Source organism: Corythoichthys intestinalis, chromosome 1 (assembly GCF_030265065.1).
Source record: "Corythoichthys intestinalis isolate RoL2023-P3 chromosome 1, ASM3026506v1, whole genome shotgun sequence".
In the NCBI taxonomy this organism is placed as follows: Eukaryota; Metazoa; Chordata; class Actinopteri; order Syngnathiformes; family Syngnathidae; genus Corythoichthys; species Corythoichthys intestinalis.
Genome location: NC_080395.1, coordinates 60,064,131 through 60,070,130, shown reverse-complemented (window position 1 = coordinate 60,070,130; position 6,000 = coordinate 60,064,131).

The window sequence follows — 6,000 nt, the reverse complement described above, 5'->3', positions numbered from 1 at the left end:
CGCAGACAGGCTTGGACGTGTACTTTCTTCAGCAGGTGGACACGTCTGGTAGTGCAGGATTTGAGTCCTTACTGATAGTAGCCTTTATTACTGTGGTCCCAGCTCTCTGTAGGTCATTCACTAGGTCCCCCCGTGTGGTTCTGGGATTTTTGCTCACCGTTCTCGTTATCATTTTGACGCCATGGGGTGAGATCTTGCATGGAGACCCAGATCGAGGGAGATTGTCAGTGGTCTTGTATGTCTTCCATTTTCTAATAGCTGCTCCCACAGTTGATTTCTTTACACCGAGCGTTTTACCTATTGCAGATTCAGTCTTTCCAGCCTGATGCAGGTCTACAATTTTGTCTCTGGTGTCCTTCGACAGCTCTTTGATCTTTTCCATAGTGGAGTTTGGAGTGTGACTGACTGAGAGTGTGGACAGGTGTCTTTTATACCGATAATGAGTTAAAACAGGTACCATTAATACAGGTAACGAGTGGAGCCTCGTTAGAAGAAGTTAGACCTCATTGACAGCCAGAAATCTTGCTTGTTTGTAGGTGACCAAATACTTATTTTCCACTCCAATTTGGAAATAAATTATTTAAAAATCAAACAATGTGATTTTCTGTTTTTTTCCCCACATTCTGTCTCTCATGGTTGAGGTTTACCCATGTTGACAATTTCAGGCCTCTGTAATCTTTTCAAGTGGGAGAACTTGCATAATTGGAGGTTGACTAAATACTTATTTGCCCCACTGTATATGGTTTGGAAAAATGAACGTTTTAGATTGCTCGTTACTGAAAGAAAGTAATCAGATTACAGTAACGCGTTACTGACAACACTGGTGGCAGTGAATGTGTTAAAGTGTAGAGGTTGCTTGTACATGAGCATGTTCCATTTAATGTCAATTTGATTAACTGAGCAGCATTGAAGTCTGACTGTTTTTTCATTCCAAAACAACATGATGTTGCCTGAGTCAGGACAGGAAATTCCGATGGAATTTAATTACACTGAAAATACACTGTTTATGGCCTGTTCACGTCATAAATATCTAGAGCTGAGCATATAATTTCCAAAAAGTGTAATTATCTCATCATCAATCCTCCACGTGCCGTAAATCATGGAACCAAAAATAATCCAAGATGCACCATGCTTAAAGGCAGGATTTGGCGGTAACTGCCGCATCCCTTGACGTTTTCACTTTGGTCAGAGAATCCACCTTGTCAGATGTATTCGAAGGCAAGGGGGGAAAAAAATCACTAAACTGAATGTTCCCTTCACAGTAATCGTTTCAATCTGTTCTGCTGGTACAGATTGCGGTATTTTGCTTTCCTTTTGGAGGGCCCTGTACTTGTCGTCCTTCCGTGTCACACGGCATCCCCATTTCCCATTTTGCAAAATGGCATTTTCCATTTTATTGTCAGACTGGACCACATCGACTCAACATGTCCGGTCCACCGGTCACCTCCTATGATCATCCATCTTGGGCAAACCATTACACAGCGACCCTGCGGCTGCAAATTCACACTTAACTGGAAAATGGGGAAATAACGAAAAGAAGTGCAAGTACAATTGGCCATATACCTTCAAAATGAATTTGTAGCAGGTCAAAGAGAATGCTTTCTTTTGGTCAAAAAAAGTCATGGAAGATTAGATGCAACTTCTCATTTTTTATTTACTTGAAATCTCCTGGCTCTTTTTAAGGATTTGCAGTCCATGTTGATTGATAGAGCTGGTGTAAGTGGCCATGGCAATTCCAGAAACAACAGTCAACCTCCTCTGGCAGGAAAGAGGCCCTCCACCACAAGAGCTGAGGCTGAAGGGGGAGGTGGGAGGTGAGCCAAAGGGAAGGCAGCCTGCGGTTGCACATCTTTGCAAGGATTCATGTGTTGCCGAGACAGCCTCCTAAATGACTCCAACTCATCTAAAAGATTCCCAATATGAGCAATAGAAAGGCACCCTTTCATAGCAGCATGAAAAGCAAACCAAGCCCATCTGGAGAGTGCGCAAGCACAAGAGGTTGTCAAAATAGGAATGATAAACTGATTGACTTTGGAGCACCACTGTACAAGTCATAACATTCACCAGCCTGCATCACAACAGCAGGATGTTTAGAATGGTAATGTATCAACAGGGTTTCCCAAAAAATGTGTAAATATTTACTCATAAAGCAAGGGAAAATGCAGCGTCCTCCACAGTTGGTCTTTTTAAACATATTTAAATGCCAGTAACTCAAAGCAGCCACCATGGCAAATTCCACACTGCATCGAGCATTCGTTTTGAAGCCCGTGTTTATACTCGTCCATTTATAAGGCCAGTGTCTCCACGCAGAGAGCTCCTGCTGGGATGATAAGCAAGCGTCTGCCTTCTCCAGATGAAGTCTAACAGAGGAGGAGGGAAAGGCTGGCAGTGGACCCACAATAGCATTATCTTGTATCGTGGGATTCGTTTGAGAAGCTTGCTTTGACAAATGATGCATTCCTAAATGCCTTTGCTCTTTCATCATTAAACCTGAATGTACATATATGGCCCTTGGAGTGCAGTGTCTGTTCTTGGCCATATTCGGCAAAAGAGCCCGGAAATAATCACTCACCTCTGCCTGTGAAATATGCACAGATACCGGTCTATTGCAGTGTGACAGGATTTGACCAACCAAGAACTGTTAAGCTTAATAGCTTTGACTAAATATTCATTAAAAGCCACTGACATTTCAAGACCACCTGTAATCTACCGTCACCGCCTAGCCTTTAAAAAATCGGCCAGTTTTTTTCTCGTCCAAAAGAAGGGATGTTTCATTGACCTAATTTCCAACACATTGTTTGAAAAAAATACAAACAAATCAATTCTAAAAAAAAATCAAAAGTATGCACCTAACAGCCATACAGTCTTCCATTCAGCCACTGAAAAGCATACCCACAAACTCAATAAACTGATGTGTCAAAAGGATCACTGTGATGATTCTACCCACGGTGTGTGAGGTCTTACGTATTAATTTTCCTTCCTGACCTGCTCAGAGAACAGTCACACTGACAATTTTAAATCCTAACCCTGTTTATTATATAGGATTGCACATCCTGATACAATGCGATCAACACTGGTGGTCTGATGCTCAAGCTACTACAGACTGGTCTTAACCCATTACATTTTTGTATTTTGTGTAATTTAAAAAAAAAAAAAAAAAAAAACATCATAAAGCCATGACGTCCACATATGTGGACATCACATTTTGGGTTAGACTACAACTTTGTAGGGCAAGTTACTACCTTTGGTGGTTAAAAGAAATAATCAGAAGACAAACTTGATTATGTGCATCCCAGTGAGAAGAATCTTAACAATTTGACAAAAACAGTATTTCATTTTTTTCCAATGTGTAATATGGAAGAAAACGTAAATACGGTAATAAAGCCAATATTTCATAGTAGTAGTCAAACTATTTTAGCTAATTTAGTGTGAGAATCTCAGAATGCGCCACCTACTCGTCACGCATTGGCTACACACTGTAATACGCAGACCTTTTGGAGATACAAGCATGAATGAACCAAGGGGTGAAGCAGGTTTCTTCTGAGTCTCAGATGGAGGGAGGAGAAAGACCGAAACAGATTGCAGAATTACAAATACCATAAAGAGTGTGTGCCTATTTTTTCCTGCTACTTTGACTTCTTTTGACTCTATCAGCGTTAATGTGCTGTACGCGTGTGGCGTGCCTGATGACACGTTTGTCATGCACTGGCTACCCTCGGAATGTCATTTTTTGTGTTTAAACATTATTTTCAATTCACGATTAGGCATGTGCCAGTATGAGATTTTGATGGTATGATAACCTTAAGCAAAAATACCGCGGTTTCACGGTATTATGGTATTGGAATTTTGGCTCTAAAATGTGTTATTTTGAGATGTATGGGTTAAAAACAAATAATAAAATAAAAATTTGAACAGGATTTTTCCAGTTTTCCACTGCATATTTGCAAATTGGAACATCTACATGAATATAATGTTAAAATAAATAAATGACAAAAAAAATATATATAATAATGATAGTATTTTAAATAAAATTGAAATAAATAGAAGTTATACACTAAACTCACAGCCACAGCTCAAGTTGCTTAACATTAGAACAAGAACAAAAAAAAGAACTACTGTGCACTTAAACGATACGTATATGATCAAATTGATTTTTTTATCATTAATTTGTTGAATATTAATGGAGAGCGAGAGCAAGAGACAGAGCGTGTGTGTATGACTTGTATCATTATTTACACATCATACACTCCCTCCCAACGCACAAACACACACGCACGCATACCTATCTCCTCTCAACACAGAAAGTCGCCAGAAAGAAAAAACACTACAGGCTGTATTATGAAAATGTTATTCTGAACAGATGTTTACAATGGCGGAAGACTTTACAAGAGTAGGCTAATGGTAGAGAGGGAACTAGTTAGCCGTCTTACCATGCTAACTAGCCACGTTATCTGCCTCGTTAACAAGCTTATGTTACAGTATTTGTTTTACCATCGCTAGACACACTAAACCAACTTGAGTAAACTCTCGTAGCTGGTGGGAAACGTTCATGACAACGTTTACATACCTTAAATTTTGTGTAAAGTGATGGATGATAGTCACATAAACGTGAAATTATGTTGGAGGGCCTGCTGTCCTTCCTACTCTAAGCCGCTGCCATCTGTTTCTTTTTGGGAGACGAAGTACTCCCACACTAGTGACTTTTTGAGGGGGGGAAAGCTCAGGTGTAGTTGTATACCTCCAGCCATTGTGTCTATTCTACAGCACAGCGACAGACGTTGGACAGAGCAACAACTAGGGGGTTGGAGCGCTGCCACCCCAAGCAACGGATTTCTCGCAGCATTTTTGGGAAATAAAAAATAGCTAATACCATACTACGGTATGATTTTTTATTATTATTTTTTTTTATTTTAGTGATTTTGAACCATGTCGTGTTCATACCACGGTAAACCTTGAAACCGGCACATGCCTATTCACGATACAATTACTTTTTTTTTTCTTTTTCTGAGCGAAGGTTTTGCCCTCTCTGCCTGTAGCCATGTTGTTAACCTTGGTGCAAACACAGGTCACGAGAATGCTATGGGCACTCAACAGGGCTAACCGCATAAACTGAGACAAGAGAGTGGGGGAAAAAATTTGATTATTCTTTTTAATTTTTTTACATCACCCACAAGAAGAAAAATAAATTCAATAAATGGCCTAGGCATGATGTATATATTCGTATTCGTCCCATACCGTCATCGTACGGGCATGGTTCGTTGCACCAGGCAGACAGAGAATACATTTGAGTAAAAAAAAATCCGTGTCCTACTCTAATCCAGGGGGTGGTATAGATAATGCGCCTAAACCAACAACCGATATTACGGGGAAAAGAAGACAAACCAAAACAAACGAGGTAGGTATTATTGATCACTAGTATGAAAGTTGTGGCGAATGTACAGAGTGGGAACTATCAAATGCAGTATTACACTTCTTGAAGTGTATTTATTTTATTATTTTAAATCAGGAAATTGTTTATTTTGCTCTAGCCCTAAGCTCAAGTAATTGAAACACAAAGTGAGTATTTTGGCACCATTTCATGAGATGCTATTTCAGTTTTGGAACTGTTTGTACATTTCATTTTATTTTACCCAATACAAAAATAAAACTTATGTGGTAATGTATGTTCACTGGTTGTGCTTTACAGTTAACTGTGTGTAATACAAGATTAAAAATATTATTCTAAATAAATAAATAGTAAATAAATAGTATTCTATTCTAAAATCCTATTTTTATAAAAAAATAAAAATAAAAATAAAAAAGCTACCAAGGTTCCCAGCTGGCGAGGGCCACCTGACTTTAACTGTTGCCTCAGTCGATCCCTACAAAAAAAGGGGTATGCTGTCTATTTTTGCACATGAACTGTGAATTAAAGAATGTTACAAAAAATAAAACCACAAATCCACAAGTTTGATGTTTTCTTCCATTTATTTTGCACTATAATAAGAGCTGCATTTTAGT